This window comes from Symsagittifera roscoffensis, chromosome 7, assembly GCF_963678635.1.
Source record: "Symsagittifera roscoffensis chromosome 7, txSymRosc1.1, whole genome shotgun sequence".
Taxonomy (NCBI): Eukaryota; Metazoa; Xenacoelomorpha; order Acoela; family Convolutidae; genus Symsagittifera; species Symsagittifera roscoffensis.
The window spans coordinates 50,312,563-50,332,721 of NC_087068.1; the positions used below are offsets into that span (position 1 = coordinate 50,312,563).

General features: G+C 32.9%; 1 protein-coding gene across 2 annotated transcripts in view; it reads left to right on the forward strand.

The window, feature by feature from the left end:
- LOC134851603 (uncharacterized) overlaps window positions 1-20,159 on the forward strand; it is a 155,262-nt gene that overhangs the window by 123,368 nt on the left and 11,735 nt on the right. The gene's annotated exons all lie outside the window — the stretch shown is intronic.

Sequence of the window (20,159 nt, forward strand, 5' to 3'; positions counted from 1 at the left end):
TTTTTTTCTGCAACAATTAGGGTGTAGCTGAACAAGCAAATGAATTTCCCACTACCGATTTTTTTGAGTTGAGCCCCTAGTCTTCAATTTGTCAATTTCGCAGGGGTCTTTTTGAGAGAACTCAAAACTTCGGAAAACATTCAAATTTTCAAAGATGGAGTGCAGCCGCTCATGCTGGAAATTTTCAATTACCTGTTCTTTCGGTTAAGCCCTTAATGTCAGATTTGACAGGGAAGTTTTCGGCGAAGTTTAAAAGCTTCCGAAAAATAGTACTTTTTACTTTTTTTTTTTAATATTTGAGTTTTTCAAACTACGGTGTGTGTGCTAGTTTTTATTTATAATTTGAAGCATGAATTATTCGTCCATGCAACAGCTATTCGTTCTTTTGTCAAATTTATTAATGCAACGGCTACCCACGTCCAAGTATAAGCCTTATAAATCACGAATTTATATGTAAATTTTATGATAGTTGAAATCAGTTATATTTATCACAAAATTTATTATTTGTTATTTAAAAGATTTATAATCGATAATAGTCGTGACATTTTCCAGTAAATTGTACTCTATAGTCTTGGAATTTTTAGAAAAATTGTTTTATCATGAAAGTCAAAAGAAATTTTTTAAAGGAGAATTACATTGCAGTCAAAAGCGAAATGCAAAACCTCGTCTCGTCACCTCTCGGTTCATAATTTTAACTTGAAACAAAAATATAAAAAGGCCAAAGATTTCCCCTTTATTTTTGAAATATTCCAACCATTTTTGTGAAAAACAACTCAAGTAATTTAGAAAAGTTTAAGCAATGTACTCATGTTATGATAGAAAAGAAAACAAAAAATGTGTATCCTGAAAAAAACGTAACCAAGAAAAACCGAACAAGGAATATTTTTTATTCGAATTGAAATAAAAAATACCAAAATGGTTTCATTTAAATTCTATGAACAGCATTATTAAGCAATTTAGATGATGCAAGGTCAAAAATAAAAAAATAAATAAAATGAAATGTGACATACTTTTTATAACAACAAAAACTTTAAAAAATAGATTAAAATTATTTGATTATAATTTATTACAAATATGTCGAAAAACAAAAAATATAGTAAATCATAATCAATTACAATTACAATAAATCGCAAAGAGAATGAGAATATCAATTATAAGTTGATAATAATCAATTTTTGGCTTTTCTTAGTTAATCAAAAATTACGCCAAAAATCAAAAATACTTTAGAAGTACTGGTACTAAAATCATGATACAATCAATTATTAACGCTTGAAACTGAAAACTTGGAGGGCTCCCGCCTACTGATAAAAAAGTATAGATAATACTATCTCGACATCATCAGTTTTCATTTGCCTGAATTAGACCTTTTCTCAAAGCTCAAAGCATTAAGCAAAATAGGTATCCCAGACTAACTCAAGAGCCCAGAAGCTCAATTTTTTCTAATTTGTGGAAAATTTGTATAAAAAATTACATTTTGTTTCCTGATAATCAGAATCACATGCTACCTTCAATCTTCAGCTCGAGGAAATTGTATTTTAACCACAGGAAGCTGAGAAATTTGATAGTATCAGTCGAGAAATTGTTATCAGAAGGCAGTATAATAGGGAATTTTCAGCCTTGAGAGGAGTTTGCGTTTTGCTTTTGTCGATTAAACCGACGAACCACAATAAACAAGCGAGTCTGTATATCGAATTAGTTCACTTTTAATAATTGCGTTAACTTCTGTTTTTTAGCTTAATAAAGAAAGAGTGGGCTTAATATATATATATATATATTTTTTCACTTTGTTGCTTTTATAGATTGACTCTTATTGATTCTATTTTCTCCAGCTTGCTCAATCAAAATTGAGGCTAATATTTCCTCTGAAACCAAAAATAGCTAGTCAAAAATTTCGCTAGATACAAAATATATATAGAGAGAAAACGCGGATTCTACACGAGTTAATTGTAATGGTCGCCTGCCTATTTAGTGAACTTGCGCTTGCATATATTTTACAAATTTTTTCACCTGATTTAGGTTATATTTGTAGGTATTGGATGTTTGCGTTTTCGGCATGAATTCCCCAGAATTTGTATTATATTTTTTTAAAGTAAGATCTTCCAGAGTTTGTAACGAGAAATACTGTCTTTTCACTGACGTAGCAGCTGTAAATTGTGGGAGTGTTTCTCTCAAATAAAAAGACTTTTAGTGAAAAATCTCCTCGGAAATTCATTCCCGAAATAGCAAACAGCCCATTTCCTTTATGACAGAATTGATAAAATTGAATTTTTAATTGATTTTTACCGTGTGATAAATTTAGCCCCGATGAGTTAGGACTGGTGTATATAACTCATAGAGTAATTTCGGATAGGGTACACCGTCTGCTCGTCACGCTATCTTATTTTCGGCCGGATAGATTCGTGCAACTTCTTAGTCTAATACCGATCCTAATCTTACTCTTATACTATCTAGTCTCAGGTTGTTTAACTAGTCTCTGCTAGGCTCAATAGATCTAGGGTATACTGGTTTATTGCGGCTGCTGAAGTGCTCGGGAGAGTCCAACTAATTTCTAAGTTAAATTCAAATCTCTCTGGTGCTGAAGTTACAAGTAACTTCAGCACTTACAAATAAGTGGGTTGTTAGTTAGATGGATCATGATTGGTTAATATTAAATACTTTACATTGGTAAAACATTTAATTTATCCAATCATAAAATATAGTTTAGATCAGGTTCCACCCATCCGGGTTTTACAGAGTTTTTTAGAATAGTTCTTCTGCAATTCGAAGGATGTATGATGGAAGTTGGTGTTTGGCGAACATCTTATTTCTTCTGTTTCCTTTTTTGTTAAAGAAGTTCCAGGAAGCTGGAGTTAGAGACATAAGACGTTGTGTCTTCTAGTGACAACGACTAAGTCTTCGCAACAAACTCAAATCTGATTTCAGAATGGTTGGCTATGTCAGGTTTTTCTGTTCTTCGTGGAGAACTTCTTTTGTGTCTGATCTAGCTTGGGAATGGCGTGGAGATTGTGCGTGGAGGGGATGCCTGGTTACTCGGATCTGTACGTATACTTGAACATCGAGGTGGTCATTGGTCTAGTTCAATGAAGTCCTTTTCTGCGAGGTCAAGTCGTACTCTAAATCCTTTGAGTTGTGGTTGTGAGCGGCATATCGATTGTAGTTGGTCATTCTCTCTCGAGTGTAGTGGGGTCGTCTTGTCTTTTGATGTTCGTCCTTGGTGTTGTATTCTGATCTATATATTGCATCATGTGATTTTATATTTTATAAAACTTTTATTAGTTTAATATTTTTTAATAATGATTTTAGTTAGTTGTTTTCACAAAAGCTTTTTGTTTTAGATCGGTTATTTTGAAGAGTTACTCACACTTGAGTAGCTCTTATTAAAAATAGAGGTGTGGTCACAAAGCGTGGATGTAGCACGGTGGGTTAGGCCGGCTATAGAGCATGCTCAGGACGTCCTTCCTGGTGGGTTAGGCCAGGAGTGGGAGTATGATTTCATGCGGTTTTTGTGAGGGGTCCTGTTATGTGACAACGTTTTATGTTGGGTTTGTTGTGGTCTTTCTTATGTTTTGTTGGTTGTGTCCTTTTTTCAAAAAGCAAATTGTTTGTGGTATGGGTTTGTCTTTCGACTTTTTTGTGTTTTATTATTTCTTTCTTAGACTTTATAATAGTCCTCAAAAGAATAAATTATCCAGTTTTAAACTGGGTTAATCCGGTTTGGGTACCGTTGGTTTCCTTTTCTTAGTCATGCTGTTATTCTATGATTTGTGGTATTTAGTAAGCTGCGTTGGTTAGTTTTGTTTAGTATATGATTCCTTTCCAACCGGGTTAAAGGAAAGTTTGAAACATGTTATTATATGTTAGAGTTGTTGAGTGTGAAAACTTGAAACTGAAATTCATTATTTTAAACAATTCTTCGTGGGCGAGCTGTGCGAGTGTGGATAGAATTTCTGTGCGAATGAATGAAAATATCAAAAGGTTAGTACTGCAATTGCATTTTATTAATTTACTGCATAGAATTTGGAAATTTACTGCTAGTTATGGAGGAGTTTTAAGATACAAATTTTCATCATAATTAGATTTACTGCTTTGGGGGAAAATATTATAGATGAATTTACTGCATTTGTATTAAATTTATTAATTTATAAGTGTAAGAGATTAATAGAATTTTTGAAATCTGTTTGATGAAATTTGCGATTTTTATTTGTCTTTTGTGGTTTTTGTAGGTGATTGTCGGATGAAGGCTAAAAATCTAAAGAAAACATGAATAAAGTATGGTGAGTTTTTAATATTTCAATTAGTTAGTTATATTCATTTAATTCATACTTACCTGTTAGTCATCGGGGGAAAAACCGTGGGGGAAGATGTCGTGAATTAGTTCTGAAGTGGTTAGTAGTTTAGCTAGAATGCGGATGATATTTTTAGTCTGGAGCAGTGGCCAAAGCAATTGAAGTGCCTTAATAGTGGTTAGTTCTTCAGTGCCTACTGCAAACTCATAAGGTGTGTTTTGGATTAAGTTATATAATTTGTGGTTAAATTTAGTGTTGTGGATGAATTCTAAAATTGGGATTTCTATAGGCTGTACAAACTCGTGCGGGATAAGGAAGGGTCGGGATTCTTCGGCGTTGAAGGTCTTGGTGATGGGGCAGAAAATGTACATTTGGGTTATGGGGTCATAATTACGAAGAATACCATGGAGGTTAGTGTCTTTAATACAATATGTGAAATTTAGGAAATACGGTGAAGTGTATTTTGAATTGATGAATTGAAAACGATGGTGTGGTTGTCTAGAGGGTGTGTGGAGGTCAAAGTGATTTTGGATGAAACGATAGTAACTGTATGTATGTGTTTGTTTAGTGCGCAACATAATATCATGTGAGCAGTGCAAATCTCTTTCGTGTGGTGCAAGGAAATGAAAGGTTAGTGAAAATATTTGGAAGCGTTCTTTAAAACTTTCGTATGCTTGTGTGTTTGTTAGTGCTTCTGAAATAATGTGATCAAACTTTCGGTCGAAGATGTTTAGTGTAAATACATATGGTGTCTTGATGAAAAATTTCTCGGTGATTTGTGGATTAGCGAAGCGATCGTCGTCTAAGAATTGATCTTGGTTAGCTCTGATGATGTTGTGATCGTAGTATTCTAGTGTATATTCATTAGCTCTAGGTGCAGTGTGTATTTTTAGTGATTTTTTATATCCAACGTAAGTAAACTGTCTAGCGGTTAGTGGTGTAGTTAGTCGATATAGCATGTCTTTGTTTCGTTCTATATCGATGGAAGTGTTGGATAAAGGTAAGAAAAGAGGGTTAGTGAAATGATAGTATGAGGTCCAAGAGAGAGTGGGCATTAAAACGTATTCATCTACAAAGTTGCGTGTTTCGTTAGCGTCGTGAGGGGTGTTTAAGGTGTATTGTGGAAACGAGGGTAAAGTGATAGCTAAAAATTCTTTAGTGTTAGTATGCTGGGGGTGGTTGATGTATTCACGGGCTGTTCCTGGTTTTGCTGGGAAAGGATGGTTGGGGAATTTTCTTTTAAAAGTGCGGTAAGCTCTATTAGTGTTTAGTGAGGATATAGTGGATGTGGATGATGGTGTTAATGATTCAGTATAATTTGAAGAGGGTGTAGGGGGATTGGATGAATTTGTAGTGGAGGAGATTTGGTTTATGGTCGGGGTGTTAAGGTGGTAGGGTTGTTGTTGGAGGGTAATAAAATTATCTAGCTCTGGGGAGATTCGGGGGATGTCTGGAGAATGAGATGATTGGTCAGAATGGTATGAGGAATAGGTTGGGGTAACTTGGGAAGCATAAGAGGGTGTGGGAGTGATTGGGTCAGGGTTATTGGACAATATGGGTTGAAAAGGAGGTTGAGAAAAATTAGAAGGGTTATGAAAATTATTGGATGGGGATGGTTCTGAGTCGGCAAATTCATCGGGGGTTTCAATATTCGGGTTATTTAGCTGTGAGATGGAGTATAAAACTGAAACATGTGAGTTAGTGTCGGAATTCATGCCTGATGTTACATTGCTAGATGGAAAATCGGGTGGCGGAAAAGCAAAAAGTGGTATGATTGGGATTGGAGAGGTAAGATTGGTTGGATGGGAATTTGATCGGTGTAGTGATCCAAGTTGGCGGCTCATCGTGGGCTAAAAAAATTATTATTTTGAGATTGAAAAGCGGTGGTATGGGGCTGTTCAATAATTTGTTCATAAGTATTATCATCTTGTGATTGATGTGTTATTATATGTTGGACGGGACTTTGCGATGTATTGAGTCGAAAATTTGGATTATGTGTGATGGCTAAATTTCGAAAATATCGTGGGACTAGGGATAGTGGATGGTTATTTGGTAGGGGTGGTAATTGTGGTGCCGTTGGCTGTGTGTCGACATTGTTATGTTCTTCGTCGTATGTATTTTGTCGTGTTGCTATTTTTGTGTTATATTCTTTTATTTGTGCTGTTATTCTTTCTAATGTGATGTTGAATATCTGATTTTGAATAGATTCCTATTGATTGTAAGTCTATATTTGGGTTTCGAGCGATAGCGCGAATGCTTTCTGGTGAAAATTTTTTGAGTGATTGCATTAATGTGGGATATGGAGTGAGAAGATAATATTTATTTTCATCAGGGTTTAGTTGTACTACATTGTGGCTATTTTCTGATCCACATGGGACTGCGGTATCCCAGAAATAGGTTCTTCGTGAAAGTGTATCCACGAAATGTACTTTATTCTTATAAAAGATAGGGATTCTTTTATAACATCGTTTATCTTCAAAAACGTATAGTGGTGATACTTTTTTGGTACAAGTATAAAACCATAAGATGTTTCCTTCGTAGTCTAAAAAATTTGATCTATTTCCTGATAATAAGTATCCTGCATAGGGTATTTTTAATACTGCTAGTGCAAGTGATTGTAATATTTGTGTTCGTTCTAATTCGCATAGTTGGTGTAGTGTTTCTAATTCGGAGAGTGACATTTCTTGAAAAATTCGGCTAATTGTATAATCTAGTTTCATATCTAAATGAATATCATAGTGGATATTACCGAAATATGTAGTATTCATTAGTGATAATTCTTGTAAGCGTGTGCTTCTGGTGTCATAAGGTTTTAGATGTCCACCAGGTTGTCCGTTGCTTTTTTCAAAATTAACTGGTATATAGGATGTTCCTTCGTTTAGAGGATGACCTGTGGCATATGGGTCGATTTTTACTTTTCCAGTGGTCATGTCGAATCCTTTTTCGTATTCAACTAATATTTCAGAGTATTGTGTTCTGTGAAGTGGATTCCTGTATTTACATGCAAGTTCTGTTTCTTGATATATTTGAAAACGTGTCAATTTATTTTCTATATTGTCAATGTTTCTAAAATTAGAACTTAGTTTTCGTGATGGATGGACTTGTTCATAAGGAATTGATTGTATGAAATATTTTTCGTGAAATTTTATCATACGAGCGTGTATTTTTGCTACTTGAAATGTTGTACATGTATCTTCGGGGAACCAAACAATTGTTGCTTGTGTTCTTGTTGTAGGGTCGCAATATCCTTGATCATTTTTACAAGGTAGTCGGATTCCTTGATAGATCATTGTATTATCAGATAAATCTCGTGTGAGTTGTATTTTTTCGAGTTGTATTTTCCAATCGAAAAACATTATTTCTTGGTATCCTTTATTTTTTGTGTCTGCTTTGCAGTTTGATGGGTCATTTATACCAATGTGTGGTATCCAATGTTTATCATGTAGGTCATAGGTTAATCGTCCGTGTGCGCCGTTATACGGGTATTTTTCGTCTAGTTTTATATGTCCTTGGTGTCTTTCAAGTTGTGATTGATGTACAGAGTCTGAAAAAACTTGAAAATTAACTAATTTTCTTTGGGAGTTTTTATTTTGTGTGATGTTTAGTCTAAGTAATTCATTTTTACAATCGTCGGGATTGAGATGTAAAAGACGTTCTATATTACTTTGATAGAATGATTCATGGTCAAGTCGGTTTTTGTTGCCGTTGGAGACTTGTGAACAATGTACTTTCTTTTCGGAAAATGTCGCTGTGAATTTATAACCTGTAACTGTTGTTGCTCGGGCTTTTGAATAGAGTGTTGCTATTACATCTGTGGTTTCTATAGCTTGTGGTTCTGTTTCGCATTGTGATACTTGATTTATTGCATATTTATGTAGTGTTTTTTGTTCATTTTCTTCACAATCGTAATGTGTTACTAATAAATCTTGTGGTCCTGTACGAGGGGAAGGGTTTATGTTTTGATTTGAGATTACTAGAAAAAGGAGTTGGAGAAAAATTAATAATTTTAGAATATACATGTGTATGATAATCCTGAGTATGGGTTATAAAATGTAATGTAACCAATTGTGTTTTTGGTATATCTGTCGTATTTATTTATTACTTCAGTAGTTATAAACGGTGGTGGTAGTGATTGAGCTGTTATGTTAGGTGGATTTAATGGGTAGGGATGTTGGGTAATGTTATTTAACTTAACTGTGATTTCAAACTTTAATTGTAAACTGTTTTGTTGGAGTATTTGAATATTGTGATCACGGATATCGTTGTGAATATCTTGGCGATATTGTAATCTATTAAGTGCCCAGTTATGAAGGCGGTTACTTTCTTGATGTTGTCCAAATAATGGTGGAGGTGCTGTGAATGTATTCCAATCTAATCTTAAAGGAATATTTATTGATGATTGTTCTCGATATCTGGCGTCGAGATTATTTGGAAAATTTAAGTTAAAGGGTGGTGGTGAAAACTGGCTTATTGATGGTGTTGATGGTAGTGATAATGTTTCTGGTAGTGATGAGGATGTTGTTGTATCCGTAGAAATATCTATGGGGTCATTGACTAAATTTGGTTCACCTTGTGTAAATGAATGTGTAGTCCAATATGGAAATCGTGATGCCTGGTTTGGGGGGTTAAAGGGATTTTCACGTATTTGCTCAGATGTTGGTGTTGAACCTAAGTAATCTGATGGTAGGCTTGAGGTGCTACGTTGTGAAAGAAGCGTAGGGGTTTCTGGTAATATACCAATGGGGTTTTCTGGAGTGTTTTGTGATGGGGATTGAGGTATATCAAAATGAACTCGGGGAGTTTGAAAATTTCTGTTTCGTCGAGGATGTATAATTTGTCTATTTATTTCGACTGTATTTTGGTTTTGACTAGAATTTTTTATTCTACTTAGTTCTTGTGGTAGTGTTGGATATAGGTTATATGTTGGTTCGCTTAAAGGTGCTTGTCGTTGAACTGGTTCTAGTGGTTCTGATAAACGAGCATGTCGTTCTTCAAAAGTGTATGGATTGTCTTGAAAAGAAATTCGTGTAGATGTTTGAGGATTTTGAGTAGTTGAAGGTGGTGTTTGGTTATCTTGGGATGATGTCGGTGAAGACTGATTCTGTGACTGTTGGGTAGCAATTTTTGATAGTTTTTTGAATTATTACTTTAGTGAGAAATTTTGTGTTTATTATAATATTCTTCCAAAAAAAGAATTAGAAGGATTGTTGCTAGAGCAAATGTGAAGATTGCTTTCTTTATACATTTACATATTGTCAAAATGAGGGATGATAAGAATGCTATGAAAATTACAAACAATAAAAAAATATCAGTTCTACTGAAAATTGTTCGTATCATCTAGACAAGTTGTTAAAATCGTACCTGTGGATATATTCAAGGGTTTTGGAAAGTTGGAGGAATAGTTCGAGTATAGTGTAGAAAATTAAAAAAATGTTACAAAAAATGATTAGGATTATTAGAAAATATTCAAGTATATCAAAAAGAAATATTATAAAGGCTTCAAGTATTGAAAAAAAATGTTTAAAATTTATAAGTATTTGAGCAACTGTTTGAGAGAAGAGCATTTAAGAAATGATCTCTTGGTCGAATATTTTTTGCTGTTTGAGGCGATTTTCTAGTGTGGTCGAATTATTTATTAGTTTTTTGACAAGTGGGTTGAGTTTTGTAAAAAATTGTTGGGGGCAATTTTCATGGTGACTGGGAGGTCGTCTTTTTCTTTATTTTTGTTTGTCAAATGATCCGGGGTATGGTGAGATTTTTATACTTTAGGCTAATTTAAATCTTCATTTTGTTACTTTAGGCTAAGTTATCAAATTTGTTTTGGGGGTATTCGTGGTCTGAGTTGGGGAAATATTGTTGATCTTTGGGTTATTAGATAAGGGAGGGGTACGGTATTATGGTGATATTTATTTTAGTTGTCAAGTTGGAGTGGTTTGCTTATTTTTGACCTGGAGGTCGTAAAGTTATAGTTAGAGATGTGCCTGGAGTTCTAGATTATTCGTCTAATTGATCTTAGTTTGAGTTAGAGAAAGTGGCGGATTGGATGAATCCTATTGGTCTATTTTGAACTAGAATTATTGCGTACTTGTGAGCATGTTATTTTGAAAAATTGAAATGAAAAATGTTACGGAGGTTTCAAGATTGTGAAGTATGAAATCTTAAAATTACTTTTTAAATTCTACTTTCTTTAATATTTTAGATTGGGGGATGAACATTTTGTAGTTTTTACGTGGTTGATTTCGGAGTCTTGTTGTTTTTCTATGTTCAGATTTGTCTATTTCTTCTTGGGGTATTATTTGTTCTGTCATTTTTCTATTTTTTCTTTGTTTTGGAGATTCTTTATGGTTTTGTGTATTGTTTTTGGTGGCGGTTGGTTTTGTGTTTTGATTTTCGGTGGGGTTATCATTTTGTTCTGTGTTTTTCAGATGTGGTTCATTTTGAATGATTTTTAATCCTGTGAAAGAATATAATTGGGTTAATTCGCGGAGTGCGTATTCTTTTGGGTAATAAGGTAATAGGTTGTTTCGATGTTGAACGATTTCTTTTTTGTTTGAGTCGGTAATTTTATATGTGACATCAGTGGGTTTTGCAATTATTTGGTATGGTCCTTTTCGAAGGGGTTGTAATTTTTTAGAAATTCCTTTTTGAGTATTAAAATTAGGTATTAAAACAAATGTTCCAATTTTTAAATCGGAAGCTGGTGTAAAACGTGAATTGATTTGTTCATTTATGTTTTGTCTTTGTAATAACTTTTTCGTTATTTTTTGGTAAATTTCATTGTGTTTCTTATCTCTATTTAAAATCCATTCGGTGTGTGTACCGGAGGCTAGTTTAAGAATTTGTGGGTGATGAAAATGATCTTCATCGTGTGTATGTAAAGGTAGGTTATAACAAATTGAATCTTTATTTGGTTTACAATAACCTTGTGCGTTTTTATGGGAATTTGCTGTAAACATTATTGGTTTGCGTGGCTTTTGGTTAAAAACCATTTCGTATGGTGACATTCCTAGTGTTGTCGTAATTTGTGAATTATATGCTAAGGGAAATAATTTTACATCTGCTGACCATTCGGTATATTTTGTATCATTTCCGTTGATGATACATCTAAGATATTCTTGTAGTGAACGGTTCATACCTTCGACTAAGCCGTTTGTCCAAGGTGCATGAGACGTACGTGGTTTGTGTTTAATGTTGTATAAATGACATAGTGTTATTATTTCATTATTTATGAATTCTGTACCATTGTCTGTAACTAAAATTTCTGGTAGTCCGAATTTTGCTATCCAGTGTTCATAGAGTGTTGTGTAAGCGTAATAAGCGTTACAATGTGGTACTGGGTTAAATGCTACATAATGTGTAAATGCGTCAACAATTACCATAATGTAGGAGTTTCCTTCTGATGAGGGTGAAATTGGTCCTTTAGTATCAAATGAGATACGATGATTAAAGTATAAACTTTGTCCTTTAAAATCTTGTTTTTGTGCTATTTGTTTTTGATTTGGGTAAGGTTTATTTAGTTGACATATTATACAATCATTGCATAGTACTTTTATCCAGATTGGTGCATTTGGGAAGTAAAAATTTTGTATAAAATTTGAATATGTTTTTTCTGATCCAGAGTGTCCTTTAATATTTTGTGTATGTGAAATATTAAAAGCGATGAGAATCATACTTAAAGGAAGACAGGGGACTATGGATTCGTTTAAGTTGTATTCTAAAAGGCCTGTAGTTTCATTAATTGTTGTGTAATTAAATTTGCGAAAATATCGGAGGAGTGTCTTGTTGCCTAGTATGGTTGAATCTGCTTTGTTAGGTTTAGTTTTATATTTGTGCCATGATTTTAGTTGTCGAATTATTGGGTCAAGATTCTGGTATTGTTTTAGTGTTGAAATTGTAATTGTTTCTGTTGGAGGGAGAAAAATGTTTTCAATTTCGAATTTAGATAAGGGTATTGTATCAAGTGGGTCGTGAAGGTCAAAAACTTGATTTATTGTGTATTTTGAATCATTTGTTTGTGGTCCTGATAAATTTATTTTATCAGTTAAATCTTCTTTTTCAATTAGTGGAAAATGGTCTTTCTTAGGCGGGTGTTGTTTTGTTCGTTTTTGTTGGGTGTTATTTTTTATCCATTGAGAATATGGGATTGGTTTGAAAGTTGATGTTCCAAGTAAATCAACTTCATAATGATTATTTTGACAATCTAAATAAAGTGGGAAATGTTGTAAATTATTTATTTGTGATTGTTCAATATCAGTTTTAACTGCATATTTGCATTCTAATCGGGGTGATGTTTCGTTTTCTGCAAGGTAGAATTTTATGTTTTTGGGTATTTCAACTGTTGTTTTTCGTGTAAGTAATTCAGGTGGTGTATTTCGACTTAAGGTGTCTGGTAATGCAAGATTTTTTCCTGCAGTCCAAACTATATGTAAGTTTGGAAATTTCATTAGAATTAGTTGAAATCTGTAAACTCGGTGGTTTGGGTTAGATTTTTGTGTAAAGAGAAAGATGATTGGTTTATGGTCTGTGAATAGAACTGTTGGATGTTTTGATCCAAGTATCAGAAATTCATATTCTGTCAGTGTATATATTATGGCTGTACATTCTCTCATTAGAGTTGAGAGTCGTAGCTCTGCTTGAGTGAATAATCGAGAATTTGCTGATATGAGGTTCATTTTATTTGTACCATTATGTGATTGTAATAGTGCTGCACCGATGCCAAAATTCGAAGCATCGCACATTGCATAAAATGGTTGATCAGGGTCTGGAATTGTGTTTGAAATTTGTTCAGTTAAAAGTTTCTTTATTTCTTCGAATCGTGCTTGATGTTCTGTATTCCATTCAAAATTATTTTGTTGTCTAAGGATGTTGTAAAATGGTCGTAGATATAATTGCATTTTATAAACATATTTACTTAAAAAGTTTAACATTCCAAGAAATTCTTGGATTTTCTTTTTATTTGTTGGTGGTTGAAGTTTTTGAATAGCGTCAATGCGTGATTTCAATGGAGTGATTGTTTTTCTTTCTATATTATGTCCTAAGAATTTAACTCTTGTCAAAAAGAAGTGTGATTTATCGGGGGCGGCCTTCAGATTTTCGTTCTGAAGTATTTGGTGATATTTTTCTAAAACTTTGAACATTTCGTCTTTTGTTTGTGATTGCATAAAAACATCGTCTAGATAGGTGATTGCGTTTTTCTTGAGTATTAGTGGTCTAAAAATTTTGCTCATAAAAGCTGAAAATGCTGCTGGTCCTATGGATATTCCATAGAATAAGCGGTTAAATTCATATTGTTGGTTTCCGATAACAAATTGTGTTAAACGTCGTGATTGTTCATCTAGTGGCATTTGATTGTATGCACTATTCATATCGGCGGTTGTGAAGTATTTGCCGTTTATTTTTGTTAAAATAACTTGTATTGGTTCGATGGGCCAATTGCATTTTGATTCATCTATGAGTGAATTGAGGTATCTAGCGTCGAGAACGATTTTTAATGATTCTCCTTTAGCTAGAATGATAACGGGGTTGATGAATGTGTTGCCTTTTGGTTGTTCTTCTTTATTAACTGGTGATATAATATTGTACTGTTCTAAAATATCGAGTAATCTGTTTACTTTATCATGTAAGTGAATTGGTACTTTACTTGCTCTCTGTTTTTTGAAAACTGCGTCTGGTTTTAATGGGAGATGTAGTGATGAACTGATTTTTCCAACATCGAATTTTGATGTTGCATAGACTGATGAATATTCAATTAGCTGTTTGGCTAACTTTTCGAATTCGTCTTGTGTTATTTGTGAATGTTGGAAATTAAACATTGTTAAAAATTTCTGTTGGTCCTCTGTGTAGTTACTTATGTTGAATGTAGGTTTGAAATATGGAGTTTTTGTGAAATAATCCGTATTTCTGTTTTCGTTACTTATTATTTTATTTATAGATAATTCTTCATTAAGAATTGTAGATTGGCAAATATCTAGTAATTGGAGTATATTATTTACGCGATAGGCTTTTTCGTGTATTGGTGATATTGTAGCGTTGGTTTCACAATATCCTAAAAGTCCTAAAGGTAATGTTACTTGGTAAGGTGTGTTGTTATAAACATGTAAGGAAATAATATCTGAATTCGAATTTTTCAAATATTTTATTGAAGAGATTGTGATTTTGAAAAATTTATGAATAGGTTTGAATTCAAAATCTGACATATAAAATTTTTGTTTGTTTTGTTCTTTATCATATTGGTGAACTTGTTTGATTGAAAATTATAGATGTTTCCTGATAGTGGTTTCAGGTGTTTTCTTTGTTGGTTAAATATCGGATAGAATTTTGAAAAGAATGGTGGTTGTTTATTTAATCTTTGAAAAAATGTTAAGGATGTTTCTTTTGTTTTTGTATATTTATCTTTGATTAATATTTTACTATTTAGGATGTTAATTGTTGGTATATACTTCGAAATAAATGGTATTCCAATGATATTATATTTAATATCAGTGATATGGAATATTTGTTTAAATGGCTTATTTAAAATTTTGCTTTGTTCCATTGTTCTGGTGGGGAGGAGAAATAATTGGATTTTTCCGTAGTTTATCAATGTTGATCCTTGTGCTGTTGCTAGCTTACTGGAGGTTTCAAGAGGTGTTAGCTTTGGGTGTAAAGTTTTTATTTCATTCCATGTGGGAATGTTTATTATGTTTGATTCTGCTCCTGAATCAATTAAAAAATCTATTTCAAGGTCTGGTGGTTGAAATTCTTTGTTTCTTGGGCTTTCTAAGAGAAATGGTATTGTCCAGATTTTTTCTTTGGGTTGTTCTTTTTGTATATTTTGGTAGATGTGGTTTGTATTCAAGCATTTTGTTTTGACATTTTGATTGGGTTGTTCTGTAGTATTTTTTGCATTTGTTTCTTGCGTTGTTGGTGTGGAATTTATGGGTGTAGTGTAATAATTTTGAAGAAATTCTGATTGATTTTCATATATGTGTGATGGAAAAGGTTGTTCATATATGACAGATTCATAGTCATTTTCGACTTTTATCATATTGATAGAAAGAGTGTTTTCTGTATCACTTTCTGAATCTGATGATGTACAATTTATTTGATTGAGTTGTAACGTATCAGTAACTGTGTCATCAATACCTGGGGGGTCTGATGTTGTTTCTGGGTTAGCTTGTACTTGATTGATTTGTCTTTGATGTTTAGGTGTACTGCTTCTATGACGATTATTAGAGTTATTATAGTGATTATTATTCCGGTTTGGTGATTGGGAATAATTTCTATAACGATTATTATAACTTGAGTGTCGATTTTGTGAATTATTTCGCGATCTGTTTTGGTAATTATTGTTTTGTCTGTTATAGTTCGATCTATTATATGAGTTATTCCTTGATTGATTGTTCGGGTAATTCTGGTTTCGGTTGTTTGAATAACTTCTATTTCGATTATAGGAGTAGTTTCTATTCCTATTGTATGATGAATTTCGTGATTGGTTGTTTGGATAGTAGTTATTTCTTGGTTGGGAATTAGATCTAGAAACAAATCGTTGTGTATTTGAATTTGATCTGGAGTAGTTATTTCGACTATTTGGTCTATTGTAGTGATTTTGTGATGAATTGTTCGTGTTTCTTCGTTCTGGTGATCTTCCTCTATAACTTGAGTTATATGGGGATTGATTTCTTGTATAACTTGTATTGTTCGGAAGTGGCTTTCCTGAACTGTTGTTGCTGTATACATTTTTGTTTGGTAGATTTTGATCTTTTTTCATATATTGATAGAATGATTTATTTGGTTCTTTGTATTTTTGAGGTTTATTTTGACTATCTTGCTGTTTTTGTCTACATTCGGAAATACTATGTCCGTAACGTCGGCAATAATTACACCATTTTTTGAAAGATGGTTTGCCTTTAAAGTTCGGGTTCTTTTCGTAAATATTGAGTATTTCAGTGATTTTTTCAACGAGGTCTGTTTCTGATTCCTGTATATTATTAATATTAGTGGGAGTCGTTTCAATTCTGTTAACGTATTGTAATTTCAGATTTTCCGTTTCTTCTAGTTTCATCGTGATTTCTGCTTGTTCTAATTTGTCTACTAGTTTTCGAAAATCTAAATCGGGTTCTCGAATTGAAGAAGGATGAGATGCTCTCTTTTTTATTGCTATTTTCCTTAATTGTGGTGTTAAGGTCATCATTAAGATTTCTGTCATCTTTGTGTTTTTATAGTCATGTGTATTTAATGAATATGCTTTTCGAACTAGTGTTTCGATTCGTACTGCTATTTGCTTGATGGTTTCGTTTGGTAATCTGCGAATTTCATTACATAAAACTCTTTGTTGTTGTTTGTTTCTTTCGGAGTCAAACATTTTTGAAAATTCTTGTGTAAATCTTTTCCAGTTTGATTTTATTTCTAGAGGTAGTACTGAAAACCATTTTTGGGCTGCGCCATCTAAGGTTGTTTGTATTAACGCTGTGCGTCGATGTATCCAGTTTTGATGTAGTGGCGTATTAATTGGTTCAGGTCCTATATTTAAAATCAAATTTGCTGTTACTGCATTTAAATAATCTTCTACAGAGTATTCAGGGTCTGTTCCTGTGAAAACCATTAAGGGTTTGTTTGATGTTATTGATGATCCACCCATAAGGTATGGATTCATTGTCATTTGTAATGATTCTGCTGCATTTGGCATTTGAGAAAAATTTGAAAGTTGGTTTCTTGTTATTTCATGTTGTTGGAGATAATATGGGAGTGGTATTTCATTTTGCATTTGTGATGGTTGATACGAGTGTGCAGTCATTGGATTTTGTTGTTGAATTGGTTGAAAAGATTGTGTATTAATTGGATTTTGTTGTTGAATTGGTTGTTGATGTTGTGCATCTATTGTTTGTGGAGAAAAATTTCTATGGTTTGTACATGTTTTCTGTATTCCTTGTCTACGATATTCTTGAGTATTTTGTGCAAATATATCTGGTTGTAAGAAATCATCATCTGAGGATAAATAATCCATTTGATAAGATGTTTGTTTTTTATTTTTATTTTGTTGAAAAAATGGGTAATTTTCACTGCGATCCTGTGGAGGATTTGGTTGAAAATTTTTGGAATTATATTGGGCCGTTGGGTTATCCCAGTTTCGAGGTTTTGTATATTGATTAAAATTCCTTTGTGGTTGATAATTTGTTTTTGATGGATGTGTATAATTATAATTATGGTCTGCAAAGTTGTTTCTAGTGAATGTTTTGCGTGTTTTTGATGGTATTGTCATGGGTCTGTATGTTTGGTAATCCATATGTGAATATTTAGGGGCAACCGAAGGTTTAACGGTTGATTGTAAGGTTACCTGTGTTTGTGAAGGATTTGTATTTCTTGGTGTTGTTAAATTTGGGCGTATTGGTGAAATACTTTGTTGTGTAGTTGTTGTGTGTACAATTTCTTCATTTATGAAGTGTGATGGTGTCTGGATATCTTGTTGAGTAAGATTCCTAGTTCCATTGAGGTTTTCGTTGTGTATGACTGTAGAGTTTAAACTATTATTTTGTGTATCGGGTAAAAATGTATTATAGTTTAATGGTGTTGCATCAATTGTTAATGGTATTACTCTTACATAATCTCTTATGTAAGATATTGTACCTATTGCTTGACTTGAGATTGAGTGTGGAAAGCTTATAAATGCGGGATGAGACCATTCGGGGTCCCAAACATAATCTGATTGTTCTGTGATAGCGGTATCATCGTTCGAATTTTGGGGTCTAAAATTTTTTCTTGCTTGTGCAATTAAATCAATATTGTGTGTGAAATAATCTATTATGAACCATGCCAAAATTTTTTGTAAATCGTGTTTGGTATGTTGTGAAACGTCGTCTTTCGTGAAATTTTCTTTAATGATGTTTAAATAACTAGAGAGTAGTGTGATTTCATGTCGTACTCTTAAATGTTTAGATGTTTCTGTCGGTGAGACATTTGTTAATGGGATTTCGTTTTCTAATATCGAAATATAACTATATATTATTGCGAAAACTTCATTGGTGAAAATGGAGTTTGCTCTTTGTGAGTTATGGTATTGGATGCTTTTTATATATTCTGAAAAAACTTTTGAAAATTCTAAATCAAGATCGTCTGTTTGAATAGTATATGTTCTATTATTATGGTTTGGGGAAGTGAATTCTATAGAGTAGATTCCATACTGTTGTGTTATGTTGCATATATCTTTTAGATAGTGATCTATGATTTGTCTTTTGATTTTTACATCGAGGAACTCTGTTTTACATGGACTGATTCCGGGTTCAAATAAATTTACGAGTAAATTTTGACAAAATATGTGTTGTCCTCTATCAGTATCTGCATCTACTATAAAAGGAAAGATTTCATCATCATCTGGGGTTTCGTCACCTGGGGTGTGCGTTGAGCTCATTTTTTCGTTCGATGACTGTTAATATGTAATTATTAATGTGTCGAATTGGTTGATTCCAATTGTATAAATGTACTGGTTTGTGTTTATACTGCTTTTTTATTCTTCTTTTTCCTCTTTTTGATGAATTTGAAGTTGTTTCTGAGTCAGAAAAATATAGTTGATCGTGAAGTGGGCAATTTTTATCTATTGATTCTTTTAGTTTGTAAAGTTCGTCTAAACTGTTGGTTTCTGATTCTGAAAATGCGTTTCGATTTTTTGAAAATCTTTTTCGTGTTATTTGTCTTTGTTTAGTTATTATTTTCCTCTTTAGTGTTTGTCGTTTTGTGCGAATGTATCCAACTGTTTGTGTATGAGGTGTGATTACAAGGTCGTATTTTTTGTTATTTATTTCACAATTGTGTAAAACGATTGTTTGTTTATTTCCTAGGTTTTTAAATGACATAAGGTTTAGAATGACGGATGCAAAGGTTGTTAAATGATTTTTATTTTCTTAAACTGTTAGTTCTTACGATTTTTTGGTTAGCTTAACCTGGGTCTATTTGTTCAGGGTTGGAGAGAAAAGTATATCGATTCCGAAGAATGATTTTTACTTTCTCGTGACTAGTATAAGCTAAGGTGTTAACTTACTTAATCTTACTTAGGGGTAGTGATTGTGTTCAAGGGTTGGAGAATAGTAAATCGATCCACAAGGTTCAGGTATAATTAGAACGCGAGTAGTTCGTTAGATACTATTTTAAACTTACTAAGTCTAAGATTTATCCTGGGTCTGGTAAGAGGGGGGGTCAAGTGAAGGATGAATAACCGAAGTTCTTCACTATTTATCCTAATTTGAATGATTAGTTTTGTTTAAAAATTTCTATTAGTCTTGGGTCTTTAGAAAGGGTTGGGTAGTGAATCGACGTTTGAGGTCGTTAGACACTAATTAAGTGGGTGGGGGAGAACAAAGTTGTTCTGTTTGATCCAAGGATAAGCCTTGATGATCAAATTTAAAATTTAATTAAGTAGAAAATGATTTAAGATCCAAGGATAAGCCTTGATGATCTGGTTTTAAAATTAAGTGAATTTAAGTTTTAATAAAATTTTAAATGTGTGTAAAGGAAAGATTTAGTGTTTTGATGATGTTAGTGGGTTTATGATTGCTGTTATGTTTTAGATGATGAAGCTGGAACAACAGGATGATTTATGATTACTAACCAATTATTGTCATGCTACTAATTTTTATTTTTATTTTCCAATAAATATTTTTCAAACATGTTTTGTATAATACTGCAGAGTTTTAGGAAAACGATCTAAGATCTTTTTATCAATTGTTATTGTATAATATTAATTTTGTTTAGCGCCTGAAATGATTTTGAAGAGTAACTTCAAGGTTTTATGTTTGCAAATGGAAATCTAAATTCATTGCAAGTAGTATTCGAAATATAAAAGTTTGTTCTGGCTTTTGCCGAACTATCATATAACTATACGGCAAGTTTCTACTTTGTCGT